General features: G+C 51.6%; 1 long non-coding RNA gene across 1 annotated transcript; it reads left to right on the top strand.

Annotated features, from left to right (window-relative positions):
• Positions 1 to 7,123: 7,123 nt before the first annotated feature.
• Positions 7,124 to 15,375, top strand: LOC144608508 (uncharacterized). Its single transcript, XR_013549208.1, has 3 exons — positions 7,124 to 7,277; positions 11,387 to 11,454; positions 15,314 to 15,375. It is a non-coding gene; the product is annotated as an uncharacterized LOC144608508 (long non-coding RNA).

Genomic DNA, 15,375 nt, shown 5'->3' with positions numbered 1-15,375 from the left:
CCAGCGGCCACGTGCTCCCGCTCCACCAATGGCAGCCGCCCGGGTCGGGAGCACGTGGCCGCTGGCTGGGTGAGGCCACGTGGGGCGCGGGGCGGTGACGTCACCTTGTCCCGTATTTGGGAGTGAGGAAGTTGGCAACACTAGTCGGGGTATTTATTCATAAAATGCTGGAGTAACTCAGCAGGTCAGGCAGCATCTCAGGAGAGAAGGAATGGGTGACGTTTCGGGTCGAGTCACTAATCGGGGCATTCACTGTGGTGCTTCGACATTGCCGACCTAACTGAGGTTAAAGATGGGTGATAATGCTGGTCTGATGAGCAACAGCTACATCCAGTAAATAAATAGAAAGCTGTAAACCTCATTCAGTTATAATGTTACTTTAATTAAATTCTATAATTGGATGTTGATGGTTTCAATTATTGAAAAGCATTTTCATTATTGAAAACAAACCGAAGGGCCTGTTTCCGCGCTGTGTCTCTAAACTCAACTAAACTGGAAGTTTGAGACCAAACACAACTGCAGCAAGGACCACATTAAGTTAATAAATACACGATTAATATGAGCAATGAATCAGATCTAAAGCAATAAAATTAAATGTAATTAAGTAGAGAACACTCAGAAAAAAAGAGATGCAAAATTACACTAAATAAAATCTGGCAAATGGGAATAACAACAATAAATAAAATTAAATAGATCATTAAGTAAAGCAAATACAAATTAACAAATAGCTGCTCGCAATTTATCAAAGAGTCAATGTTTGAATCACTTTTGTTGAGATAACTAATAAAAATGAAGAGTTCATAAGCAATAAAGGAAACAGTGGCCTAGGTGTCTAAAAAGATCAGGAAAATACTAAAAAAAACAATTGGGATCGCAAACATAAAACTACAATATTAAAATAGCAACGAATATTAAAAGGAGCAGAAAGATATCCAAAGGAATATTATAAAGTATGCAGGAAAATCATCATTTACTCACTGGCTCGTTGGTAATGTTAGAAAAATGGCAGAAGTATGGAACAATGAAGATGGACACAGAGTGCTGGAGTAATTCAGAGGGTCAGGCAGCATCTCTGGAGAACATGGATAGGTGACGTTTCACAGAGTGCTGGAGTAACTCAGCGGGACAGGCAGCATCTCTGGAGAGAAGGAATGGGTGACGTTTCACAGAGTGCTGGAGTAACTCAGCGGGTCAGGCAGCATCTCTGGAGAACATGGATAGGTGACGTTTCACAGAATGCTGGAGTAACTCAGCGGGACAGGCAGCATCTCTGGAGAGAAGGAATGGGTGACGTTTTTTGGGTCGAGACCCTTCATCAGACCCATGGAACAATGACTTTGTTTCTAGATTTGCCAACGAGACTTGTTGGGCATAACTTTGGAAGAAACGGTGAGAATAAGGATTTCAAATGGTTTGGACCCATGGCTTTAGACTTTAGAGATACAGCGCAGAAACAGGCCCTTCGGCCCACCCAGTCTGTGCCGACCAGCGATCCCCGCACGCTAACACTATCCTACACACACTCAAGACACATTACAATTAATCAACAAACCCGCACGTCTTTGGAGTGTGGGAGGAAACCGGAGCAACTGAAGAAAACCCACGCGGTCACGGGGAGAACGTGCAAACTCCGTACAGACAGCACCCGTAGTCGGGATGGAACCCGGGTCTCTGGCGCTGTGAGGCAGCAACTCTACCGCTGCGCCACCGTGCCACAGCTCAAATCAATCTAGACCTATTACCGACAAGGGAAAGATTCTGCCCATGCATTTAAGTAAATTAAATAATTAAATTAAAGTAAATTAAAGTAATGGGATTAGGAGGCAGAGATCAGCCATGATTGAATGGCGGAGTGGACTCGATGGGCCGAATGGCCTAATTCTACTATAACTTGTGAACTTGCAAAGACAAGGGAACTATACGACAGGCACTAACTACCATGCAGAAATACACATGCATTAGCAAAGGGAAATGTGCCAGAAATTCAGTGGATAGTTAATGTGATTCTAATATTTAAACAAAGTGTCTGAGTAAATATATTCCAATTAGCTTAATATGGGTGATCTCGAAGACAAGAAGACTTTTACTTAAAAATGCAATAAAATGAAATTTAGAAAATGGAAGTGTAATAATGAGTTATCAGCACTTATTCCGAGGAGAAATCAAACTTGGCAAAACCTAGTGACTTTTATTGAAGAAGTAACAGAAATGTCTCTGGGAAATACGTGGGTTATAGACAATAGACAATAGACAATAGACAATAGGTTCAGGAGGAGGCCATTCAGCCCTTTGAGCTAGCACCGCCATTCACTGTGATCATGGCTGATCATCCACAATCAATACCCTGTTCCTGCCTTCTCCCCATACCCCTTGACTCCGCTATCTTTAAGAGCTTTATCTAACTCTCTCTTGAAAACATCCAATGAATTGGCCTCCACTGCCTTCTGAGGCAGAGTGTTCCACAGATTCACAACTCTCTGGGTGAATATATAGGTGATGTAATAGGTACAATATGTTTGTACAATTTCCAGAAGTACTTTGAGCAGGTATCACTCGATGTACTTGTATGAAAGGTGAAGCAGCGGTAGAGTTGCTGCCTTTCAGCGAATGCAGCGCCGGAGACCCGGGTTCCATCCCGACAACGGGTGCCGTCTGTACGGAGTTTGTACGTTCTCCCCGTGACATGCGTGGATTTTCTTCGAGATCTTCGGTTTCCTCCCACACTCCAAAGACGTACAGGGTTTATAAGTTAATTGGCTTGGTAAATGTAAAAATTGTCCTTGGTGCGTGTGTAGGATAGTGTTAGTGTGCGGGGATCACTGGTCGGTGCGGACTCAGTGGGCCGAAGGGCCTGTTTCTGTGCTGTATCTCTAAACTAAACTAAAGTAGAGTAAAGCAAGGCTATAATGTAATGTGGGGTTGAGTGGTCCAGACAAAACCCAGACTGGTGGTTAGTGAGTGAGTTACTAAGTGCCACACATTAACACTGTCAATGACAGCTTCCATCACATTGCTAATGACTTAGAATAGATTGATTAATTATGATTAATTAGTTGGGTTGAATCTGCCCTACATTTTGTGAACAGTTTCTGCCTGAGCAATTTCCCACATTATCTGTCGGTAGCTTTGTAAATTTGCTGAGATGTTTCATCTGAAGTGTTGCTAGCTTTGGGCCACAGGTTTCCAGTTCTATGTTCTCTGATTCCACGGCTCCCAGATCACCCAGTGGTCTCAGCCATTCCCCCACATAAGGTCGCCAACTGTCCCGTATTAGCTGGGACATCCTGTATTTTGGGCTAAATTGGTTTGTCCCGTACAGGACCGCCCTTGTCCGGTATTAGTAGGGTTGCCAACTTCCTCACTCCCAAATAAGGGACAAAGGGTGACCTCACCCAGCCAGTGGCCACGTGCTCCCTCTCCACCAATGGCGGCCGCCCGGGCCGGGCACACGTGGCCGCTGGCTGGGTGAAGTCCCGTGGGGCGCGGGGCTGTGACGTCACCTTGTCCCGTATTTGGGAGTGAGGAAGTTGGCAACCCTACAGTCACCAAGCTGGATCACAAACTCAGACTGAACATGGTTGCAAAAGCCACGGGCTTGTCATAGAGTCATAGAGTGATACAGTGTAGAAACAGGCCCTTCATCCCAACTTGCCCACACTGACCAACATGTCCCATCTACACTAGTCCCACCTGCCTGCATTTTGCTCAAATCCCTCTAAACCTGTCCTATCCATGTACCTGTCTAATTGCTTCTTAAACATTGGGATAGTCCCTGCCTCAACTACCTCCTCTGGCAGCTCGTTCTATTCACCCTTTGTGTGGAAAAAGTTACCCCTCAGATTCCTATAAAATCTTTCTCCCCTCAGCTTCAACCTATGTCCTCTGGTCCTCGATTCCCCAACTCTGGGCACAAGAACGTGCATCTACCCGATCTATTCCTTTCGTGATTTTATGCACCTCTGTTAGATCACCCCTCATCCTCCTGCGCTCCAGGGACTGAGTCCCAGCCTGCTCAACCTCTCCCTACAGCTCAGACACTCTAGTCCTGGCAACATCCTTGTAAATCTTCTCCAGCTTGGCACCATCTTTTCTATAACATGGTGCCCAGAACTGAACACAATGCACTAATTGTGGCCACACCAACGTCTTGTGTAACTGCAACAAGATTGTCTGTAACACTGATATATCTTCTTTGTTCAGTCCTAAATGACCAGGCCTGATCCCGAGAATCTGCCTCCTTATTGTAGACTGGTGACGTTGGTTAAACAGTAGGTGACAACTATCCTGCCCATCCTTCACAGTCTTGCATGTCTCAATGTCTCCTTGCAACTCATTTTTCCACTCTCTCCTTGAACAGACCAATCTTAAATCTTTCCCTCTCCCTTAACTCCTCATCGCAGTAGCCACTCTGTCAATCTTTATTGGGTAGGCAAGGAGGTGAAAAGATCACTAGTGATAGGAGCAGAAATAGGCCACTCGGCCCATCAAGTCTACTCTGCCATTCAATCATTGTGGATCTATCTCTCCCTTCTAACCCCATATTAAAGTTGTATTCAATACTCTGCGTGTAAGAATGAACTGCAGATGCTGGTTCACTCCGAAGATAGACACAAAAATGCTGGAGTAACTCAGCGGTTCAGGCAGCATCTCTGGAGAGAAGGAATGGGTGACGTTTCGGGTCGAGACCCTTCTTCAGACTGATGAAGGTCTCGACCCGAAACGTCACCTATTCCTTTTCTGCAGAAATGCTGCCTGACCCACTGAGTTACTCCAACAGTTGTGCCTTTCTTCAATACTCTTGGCAAGGTTTTACTGGAGCAAGACTCATAGAGTGACACAGCGTGGAAACGCGCCCTATGCCCCAACTTGCACACGCCGGCCAACACGTCCCATCTACTCTAGTCCCACCTGCCTGTGTTTGACCCATATCCCTGTAAACCTGTCCTACACAATGCTGTAGCCCCCTTGCATTGAAGGACAGCCCACTGCCTGCCATTTCTACATCTGCAAGTTTCTGATATATATTTTAACAGGAAATTCTGCTCACACCTTCATGCATATACTTGACCAAATTAAATCTCTGCCCTAGGCCTGACTTATTTGCAATGGTACAGAATCAAGATGTTTAATAAAATTGAGTTTTTCTAACCGTTGCCAGAGGTTCCCAATCTGTCAGCTTATGTAATCACTATTAGTCAAAACTTGTTGCTGCTGTTAAGTGATGAGTTGCTCTCAACACCTGAAGCATATTTCTAGTGAATCTCGTATTTGGGAGTGAGGAAGTTGACACCCCTACCCTGGACCCCTCACCCACACCCCCCATTGCTCTCTCTCCCCTTCAACCTGCCATCCCCTCTATCTCTCTCTGACCCACTCAACCCTTCCTCTCGCGTGTCAGGGGTTATGGGGAGAAGGCAGGAGAATGGGGTTAGGAAGGAGAGATAGATCAACACCGAACCTTGCGGTACCCCACTAGTCACTGCAGTCCCAGCACCGAACCTTGCGGTACCCCACTGGTCACTGCCTGCCATTCTGAAAGGGACCCGTTAATCCCTACTCTGTTCCCTGTCTGCCAACCAATTTTCTATCCATGTCAGTACCCTACCCCCAATAACATGTGCTATAATTCTGCCCACTAATCTCCTATGTGGGACCTTGTTGAAGGCTTTCTGAAAGTCGAGGTACACCACATCCACCGGCTCTCCCCTGTCTATTTTCTTAGTTACATCCTCAAACAATTCCAGAAGATTAGTCAAGCATGATTTCCCCTTCGTAAATCCATGCTGACTCGGAATGATCCCGTTACTGCTATCCAAATGCTCCGCAATTTCGTCTTTTATAATTGACTCCAGCATCTTCCCCACCACTGATGTCAGACTAACTGGTCTATAATTTTCCGTTTTCTCTCTCCCTCCTTTCTTAAAAAGTGGGACAACATTAGCTACCCTCCAATCCACAGGAACTGATGCTGAATCTATAGAACATTAGAAAATGATCACCAATGCTTCCACTATTTCTAGAGCCACCTCCTTAAGTACCCTGGAATGCAGACCATCAGGCCCTGGGGATTTATCAGCCTTCAGTCCCATCAGTCTACCCAAAACCATTTCCTGCCTAATGTGGATTTCCTTCAGTTCCTCCATCACCCTAGGTTCTCCGGCCCCTAGAACATTTGGGAGATTGTGTGTATCTTCCTTAGTGAAGACAGATCCAAAGTACCGGTTCAACTCGTCTGCCATTTCCTTGTTCCCCATAATAAATTCCCCCGCTTCTGTCTTCAAGGGACCCACATTTGCCTTGACTATTTTTTTCCTCTTCACGTACCTAAAAAAGCTTTTGCTATCCTCCTTTATATTATTGGCTAGTTTACCCTCGTACCTCATCTTTTCTCCCCGTATTGCCTTTTTAGTTAACTTTTGTTGCTCTTTAAAAGAGTCCCAATCCTCTGTCTTCCCACTCTTCTTTGCTATGTTATACTTCTTCCCTTTAATTTTTATGCTGTCCCTGACTTCCCTCGTCAGCCACAGGTGTCTCTTACTCCCCTTAGAGTCTTTCCACCTCTTTGGGATAAATTGATCCTGCAACCTCTGCATTATTCCCAGGAATACCTGCCATTGCTGTTCTACCGTCTTCCCTGCTAGGGCCTCCTTCCAGTCAAACCTGGCCAGCTCCTGCCTCATGCCTCTGTAATCCCCTTTGCTATACTGTAATACTGACACTTCCGATTTTCCCATCTCCCTCTCAAATCGTAGATTAAAACTGATCATATTGTGATCACTGCCTCCTAATGGCTCTTTTACCTTGACTCCCCTCCCCTCTCCTCCCCCCTCCCCTCTCCCCTCCCCTCTCCCCTCCCCTCTCCCCTCCCCTCCTCTCCCCTCCCCTCTCCCGTCTCTGTCTCTGGGAGCGGCGCGGCGCTGCGCCAGTGTGAACAGTGTGCGGGTCTGGTCTGTGTGTAATTCTGACTGCGGGTGTCAGTGTAGTTCAGTGTGCGGGTGTGTGGTCTGTGTGTGTGGGGGGGTCTCTCAGTGTGTGGGGGTCTCTGAGTGTGTGGGGGGGTCTCAGTGTGAGTGGGGGGGTCTCAGTGTGTGTGGGGGTCTCTCAGTGTGTGGGGGTCTCTGAGTGTGAGTGGGGGCCATGGGCGTGGGGTCCCGGGCGCTGCGGGCGGGGTGATGATCGCGGACGGGCCGGACCGTGTCCAGGATGGGCAGCGCGGTGTCTAAACGCCGCCCCCCGCGGAGCGACACCTCCTCCCCCCCGCCTCAACCCGCACTCCGGTAAGTTACAGCCGGACCCAGAGCACCCAGAGCACACAGGGCACCCAGAGCACCCAGCGCCGGGGACCCAGAGCACACAGGGCACCCAGAGCACCCAGCGCCTCCATCCTTGCGGCGCCGACCACTCGCTCCCGTTTCCCGTCCATTTGCCCGCAAAGTTTCCCCGCTCCTGTTAAAGTTAAAACACCCCCGTGACTGAACTCACAGGGGGTCGCAGCCTGGACCCCCCCCCCCCCCCCCCATCCCCCCCTCTTCACCCCAACCCCCCTCCCGCTGATCTCTCCAACTCTCCCCCGTCTCTCTCTGGTTCCTACAGCCATTCCCCGTCTCTCTGAGCCGCCCCAACCCCCCGCCTCTCGTTGTTCTACGGACCCCCCCCCTCACACACTCCCCCCTCCCCACACCCCCCCCTCACCCCCCCCTCACACCCTCACACACTCATTGTTCTCTCTAACCCTCCTCCATCTCTCTGTTTCGTCCAAACCTTCTCCTGTCTCTCCTTCAGGCCGCCGACCCCCCCTCCCCGCCCTCCCCGACCCCCCCTCCCTCCCCGACCCCCCCCCCCCTCCCTCCCCGACCCCCCCCCCCTCCCCGACCCCCCCTCCCTCCCCGACCCCCCCCCCCTCCCCGACCCCCCCTCCCTCCCCGACCCCCCCCCCCCTCCCCGACCCCCCCCTCCCTCCCCGACCCCCCCCCCCCCCTCCCCGACCCCCCCCCTCCCTCCCCGACCCCCCCCCTCCCTCCCCGACCCCCCCCTCCCTCCCCGACCCCCCCCCTCCCTCCCCGACCCCCCCCCCCCCCTCCCCGACCCCCCCCCCTCCCTCCCCGACCCCCCCCCCCTCCCCGACCCCCCCTCCCTCCCCGACCCCCCCCCCCCCTCCCCGACCCCCCCTCCCTCCCCGACCCCCCCCCCCCCTCCCCGACCCCCCCCTCCCTCCCCGACCCCCCCCCCCCTCCCCGACCCCCCCCTCCCTCCCCGACCCCCCCCCCCCCTCCCCGACCCCCCCCCTCCCTCCCCGGGGCTGAGTTGTGGCAGAAGACGCCCGTGTCGGGTTATTGTCCGCGATGGTTTTACACTGAGTGTCACCACCAACCCCGGGCTACTTCCCTGCCTCTGTCACCCTGTCACCAGTTCCCCCTCTCCCCCCCTCTCCCCTCTCTCCCCCCCTCCCCTCTCTCCCCCCCCTCCCCTCTTCCCCCCCCCTCTCCCCTCTCTCCCCCCCCTCCCCTCTCCCCCCCTCCCCTCTCTCCCCCCCTCCCCTCTCCCCCCCCTCCCCTCTCCCCCCCCCTCCCCTCTCTCCCCCCTCCCCTCTCTCCCCCCCCCCTCCCCCCCTCCCCCTCTCCCCCCCCCTCCCCTCCCCCCCTCCCCTCTCTCCCCCCCTCCCCTCTCACCCCCTCCCCTCTCCCCCCCTCCCCTCTCCCCCCCTCTCCCCTCCCTCCCCTCTCTCCCCCCCTCCCCTCTCTCCCCCCTCCCCTCTCTCCCCCCCCTCCCCTCTCTCCCCCCTCCCCTCTCCCCCCCCTCTCCCCCCTCCCCTCTCCCCCCTCTCCCCTCCCCCCCTCCCCTCTCTCCCCCCCCTCCCCTCTCACCCCCCTCCCCTCTCCCCCCCTCCCCTCTCCCCCCCTCTCCCCTCCCTCCCCTCTCTCCCCCCCTCCCCTCTCTCCCCCCTCCCCTCTCTCCCCCCCCTCCCCCTCTCTCCCCCCCTCCCCTCTCCCCCCCCTCTCCCCCCCTCCCCTCTCCCCCCCTCTCCCCCCCCTCCCCTCTCCCCCCTCTCCCCTCTCCCCCCCCTCTCCCCTCTCCCCTCTCCCCCCCCTCTACCCTCTCCCCCCCCTCCCCTCTCCCCCCCTCCCCTCTCCCCCCCTCTCCCCTCTCCCCCCCCCCTCCCTCTCCCCCCCTCTCCCCGTGTTTCCCTGCCTGGTCTCCGCCTTTCGCTGCCGTCTCCTTCCCCTGTGTCCTCCACTCTGCTTCTCTCTGCCCACTCCCGTTCCCTCTCATCTGCTCCCCCCCCGTCCCCGCTTCACTGCGACCCCTCTAATCTTCACCGAAAGAAAAATAATCACTTTATAACGATTGGGGGGGCGAGAAAATCCAGTGGGAACCAAGGAGTGAAGGCGTTTCATCACCGCCCTCTGTAGCCCGCTTTGCTGCGTTTAAACTCCGCACTGAATTGTAGGCTGGGCTGTTCAGATATATTGTAGACTGGGCTGTTCAGATATATTGTAGACTGGGCTGTTCAGATATATTGTAGGCTGGGCTGTTCAGATATATTGTAGACTGGGCTGTTCAGATATATTGTAGGCTGAGCTGTTCAGATATATTGTAGGCTGGGCTGTTCAGATATATTGTAGGCTGGGCTGTTCAGATATATTGTAGGCTGGGCTGTTCAGATATATTGGTGGGGACCCATCTAAAGCAAGGCCGCTCAAAGAGCTTAAAATACCAACAGAAACTGACCCGAAAACGCTGGAGATCTTTTAGAGGTGTATCAAGTCAAGTCAAGTCTATTTGTCACATATACACATACAAGACGTGCAGTGAAATGATCATGTAGTATAAGATCATGAGAGGAATAGATCGGGTAGATGCACAGAGTCTCTTGCCCAGAGTAGGGGAATCGAGGACCAGAGGACACAGGTTCAAGGTGAAGGGGAAAAGATTTAATAGGGGTAATCTTTCCACACAGAGGGTGGTGGGTGTATGGAACGAGCTGCCAGAGGAGGTAGTTGAGGCTGGGACTATCCCAACGTTTAAGAAACAGACAGGTACATGGATTGGACAGGTTTGGAGGGATATGGACCAGACGCGGGCAGGTGGGACTAGTGTAGCTGGGACATTGTTGGCCAGTGTGGGCAAGTTGGGCTGAAGGGCCTGTTTCCACACTGTATCACTCTGTAACTCTAAAACGCTGGAGACACTCAGCAACTCGGGCAGTTACTGCCCAGAAAAACCAGCTAGCAACGTGCCAACATCATCGGCTACTGCTCCCAATAATTCATCCCATTCCTTCATCTACCTTCACGGTTTCATTCTGTCCTTTGAGTGGGTAGGAACTGTGGATGCTGGTTTAAACCGTAGATAGACACAAAATGCTGGAGTAACTCAGTGGGACGGGCAGCATCTGTGGAGAGAAGGAATGGGCGACGTTTCGGGTCGAGACCCTTCCTCGGGCTTTCCTTGCCCCACTTCCCTCTAAGTTGCAGTTCCCTCGTTGAGATGCTCCACCAACTCCCACCCACTTCGTGCTTTATCTTCATCTGAACGTTTAAATGAGCACGTAGTTGCATCGGTGTAAATATTCAATGTGCTTCTTTGCCGAGTCAGTAATGGGCCATTGATTGCAATGAATCATAGTCACAGTACCTTTACATCGCAGTGGATGGATTCTTCCACAAGCCTTCATTAGAGTCACACAGCGTGGAAACAAGCATTCATCCCACTGAGTTACTCCAGTATTTTGTATCTGTCTTTGGTATAAAACAGCATCTGCAATTCCTTCCTACACCAACCTACCCACACCGACCAGCATGTCTCATCTACGCTAGTCCCACCTGACTGCGTTTGGCCCAGATCCCTCTTAACCTGTCCTATCCATATACCTATCCAAATGTTTTTAAACATTGTGATATAATATAAGAAAATAACTGCAGATGCTGGTACAAATCGAAGGTATTTATTCACAAAATGCTGGAGTAACTCAGCGGGTCAGGCAACATCTCAGGCGAGAAGGAATGGGCGACGTTTCGGGTCGAGACCCTTCTTCAGATAGTACCTGCCTCAACCCTATTCATTATGCCTTTCGTAGATCCAGGCTGTGACTTACTGTTGATCCATCACTCAAGCCTCACTGTGTAGGTGCTGGTGTGAATTGGTGATTTAGAAACATAAAATAGGTGCAGGAGTAGGCCATTTGGCCCTTTGAGTCATTCTTCTAAATTCCAGTGAATACAAGCCCAGTCGACCCATTCTTTCATTTGCGGGCGGGAGTGGGGGGAGGTGGGGAGGGGGGGGGGGGGGGGGGTTGTGTGTGGCTTTATGGGGTGTTTACACCACTCACACTCATGTCTTCCTCCCTGCTCTGTCCCGCTACCTGGCTGTGCATTTGAACGTGAAGAGCAGCCCAGGTGTTTGGAGAATACCTGTCGCAGAGTGAGGCCTCTTCCAGCAGCACCAAAGTGCCAGGTAAGACCACATTTTTCTTCCCAGTCTCCAGGGACAGTTTGTTCCCAGCTGTTATCAGGCAACTGAACCATCCTACCACAACCAGAGAGCAGTGCTGAACTACCGTCTACCTCATTGGTGACCCTCGGACTATCCTTGATCGGACTTTACTGGCTTTACCTTGCACTAAACATTATTCCCTTATCATTCAAGAGGATTGTATGATTTAGAGAAATAAAGTTGTTAAAAAAACCCCACAAAGTCTGCAGAAAGCAAAGGACAGAGATGTAAAATTAGCGTCTGATCCAAAGGAGACAACATTTATTTTCAGTTCAACAAGTTTCAAAGGTCAGTTTAGCTCATTGTTACATGTACCAAGGTTTAATGGAGGTTTCACCTCCAGTTTAAATTCCATTAGGAATATTTTGGAGGACCAAGAACTAAAAGGTAGACACAAAATGCTGGAGTAACTCAGTGGGTCAGACAGCATCTCTGGAGAGAAGGAATGGGTGACGTTTTGGGTCGAGACCCTTCTTCAGACTGAAAAGCTTTTGTTGCGTGCTAACCAGTCAGCGGAAAGACAATACATGATTACAATCGAGCCGTCCACAGTGTGCAGATACATGATAAGGGAATAACATTTAGTGCAAGGTAAAGCCAGCAAAGCCTGATCAAGGATAGTCCGAGGGTCACCAATGAGGTAGATAGTAGTTCAGGACTGGTTGTGGTGGGATGGTTCAGTTGCCTGATAACAGCTGGGAAGAAACTGTCCCTGAATCTGGAGGTGTGCGTTTTCACACTTCTGTACCTCTTGCTCATGATTGAGAGAAAATTGATTGGATGGTAATGAGCTGCAGTTGTTCTGCTCTTGAATTAAAGAGGACTGCAGAATCGTCGCAAAGGCTGCAGAAGAGAAAGGTGAGAGATATCAACTTAGCATCTGATCCAAAGAAGATGCTAAGGGCGGCACGGTGGCGCAGCGGTAGAGTTGCTGCCTTACAGCGAATGCAGCGCCGGAGACCCAGGTTCGATCCCGACTACGGGTGCTGTCTGTACGGAGTTTGTACGTTCTCCCCGTGACCTGCGTGGGTTTTCCCCGAGATCTTCGGTTTCCTCCCACACTCCAAAGACGTGCGGGTTTGTAGGTTAATTGACTGGGCAAATGTAAAAATTGTCCCCCAGTGGGTGTAGGATAGTGTTAGTGTGCGGGGATCGCTGGGCGGCGCGGTCCCGGTGGGCCGACGGGCCAGTTTCTGCGCTGTATCTCTAAATCTAAGATTGAGTTTCTTTAAGCGTGCTGGGGGTGCAGTGGTAGAGTTGCTGCCTCACAGCGCCAGACTCTATCATCACCACAGTTTCCTCTCACGTCCCAAAGGGTTGGTAGACTTCAGACTTTAGAGACACAGCGTGGGAAATGGCCCTCTGGCCCACTAGGTCTGTGCTGACCAGCGATCACCCCGTACACAAACACCACCCTACACACTAGGAACAATTTATAATCTTTTACTGAAGCCAATTAACCTACAAACCCCCGTGCATCTTTGGAGTGTGGGAGGAAAACCGGAGCACCCGGAGAAAGCCCACGCCGTCAAAGGGAGAACGTACAAACTCCGTGCAGACAGCGCCCGTGGTCGGGATGGAACCCGGGTCTCTGGCGCTGTGAGGCAGCAACTCTACCGCTGCGCCACCGTGCCGACCCAGGTTAATTGGCTTCAAGAATTGCTCCTGGTGTGTGAGCAGATGGTGGAATCTTGGGGGGAGTTGAAAAGAACGTGGGAGAATTAAAAGAAATAAGATTAAGGTAGATGAAAGTTTTCGTTCATTGCCACCCGGACTGGGCAGGAGCACATGGGGCGATGGCTGGGTGAGGTTGAATGGTGGTGCTGGCTCGAAGGGCCGAATGGCCTACTCCTGCACCTATTGTCTATTGTCACCTTGTCCCGTATTTGGGAGTGAGGAAGTTGGCAACAGTCATCCTGGGTCTCCTCCACTGTCAGAATGAGGCCAAATGCAAATTGGAGGAACAGCACCTATTTCCTTCTCTCCACAGATGCTGTCTGACCCGCTGAGTTACTCCAGCACTCTGTGTCCTTTAATTATAAATCTATATTGTAATCCTTTCTTTGAAGCGGCGGTTTAGCAGGACTGGTTGGATCACTGATTGATTGAGGGTTAATCTCCAGATGTGACCAGGCAGCTTGCTAATGGTTGCTTCTTTTCTCAGTACACGGTGCACAAGCAGGTTCCAGGACACGTTCAGTTTAGTTTAGAGATACAGCGCAGAAACAGGCCCTTTGTCCCACCGAGTCCGCACCGACCAGCGATCCCCACACACTAACACTACCCTACACACACACACCGCCCAGCGATCCCCACACACTAACACTACCCTACACACACACACACCGCCCAGCGATCCCCACACACTAACACTACCCTACACACACACACCGCCCAGCGATCCCCCACACATTAACACTACCCTACACACACACCGCCCAGCGATCCCCACACACTAACACTACCCTACACACACACCGCCCAGCGATCCCCACACACTAACACTACCCTACACACACACCGCCCAGCGATCCCCACACACTAACACTACCCTACACACACACCGCCCAGCGATCCCCACACACTAACACTACCCTACACACACACACACCGCCCAGCGATCCCCACACACTAACACTACCCTACACACACTAGGGACAATTTTACATTTACACCAAATCCAATTAACTTACAAACCCGCACGTCTGTGGAGTGTGAGAGGAAACCGGTGATCCCGGAGAAAACCCACGCAGGTCACGGGGTGAACGTACAAACTCCGTACAGACGGCGCCCGTAGTCGGGATCGAACCCGGGTCTCTGGCGGCAAAGCAACAGAACACGTGAACAATGTGAACAATGTAATAAATGAAAGAAAAAATCAGTATAGAAATACAGACACATATACATGCAGATATGTATATACATGTGTATATGTGCGTATGGGTGTGCATGTGCGTGCGTATGTGTGTGTGTATATGTGCGTGTCTGTGTGCGTGTATATGTGTGTTTGCATGTGTGTGTGTGTATATGTGCGTGTCTGTGTGTGTGTGTATATGTGTGTGCGTATGTATGTGTGTGGGTATATATATATATATATGTACACACACACACATATATCTACAGAATGTTTCCTGTTGTTTATGATCTAATTTACAGAGCACTACGTTGACCTGTTGTGTTGTGTGGTAAGTTTGCTGTGGTTCAGCCTGGGACAGGTGGCAGTGATCACTCTCTCTCTCTCTCTGTGCTTATTCACAGAGTGCTGGAGTAACTCAGCGGGACAGGCAGCATCTCTGGAGAGAAGGAATGGGTGACGTTTGGGGTCGAGACCCTTCTTCAGACTTCTCGACCCGAAACGTCACCCATTCCTTCTCTCCTGAGATGCTGCCTGACCCGCTGAGTTACTCCAGCATTTGGTGAAATAAATACCTTCGATTTGTACCGGCATCTGCAGTTATTTTCTTACACTCTGTGCTGTGCGCATCTCTCTCTGTTGCTGAGTGAGTTTGCCATGGTCCAGGCGGCAGTGACCACTCTCCTCTCCTCTCCTCTCCTCTCCTCTCCTCTCCTCTCCTCTCCTCTCCTCTCCTCTCCTCTCCTCTCCTCTCCTCTCCTCTCCTCTCCTCTCCTCTCCTCTCCTCTCCTCTCCTCTCCTCTCCTCTCCTCTCCTCTCCTCTCCTCTCCTCTCCTCTCCTCTCCTCTCCTCTCCTCTCCTCTCCTCTCCTCTCCTCTCCTCTCCTCTCCTCTCCTCTCCTCTCCTCTCCTCTCCTCTCCTCTCCCTCCTCTCCTCCCCCTCCCCTCCCCTCCCCTCCCCTTGCAGAGCCGCTGGTTGAGTCCGCGATGGGACTGGATGATGTATCACAGCTACAGCTGCCCGCCCAC

The sequence above is a fragment of the Rhinoraja longicauda genome, chromosome 31, assembly GCF_053455715.1.
Source record: "Rhinoraja longicauda isolate Sanriku21f chromosome 31, sRhiLon1.1, whole genome shotgun sequence".
Lineage (NCBI taxonomy): Eukaryota > Metazoa > Chordata > Chondrichthyes > Rajiformes > Arhynchobatidae > Rhinoraja > Rhinoraja longicauda.
This window is presented reverse-complemented; position numbering and strand designations above follow the sequence as displayed.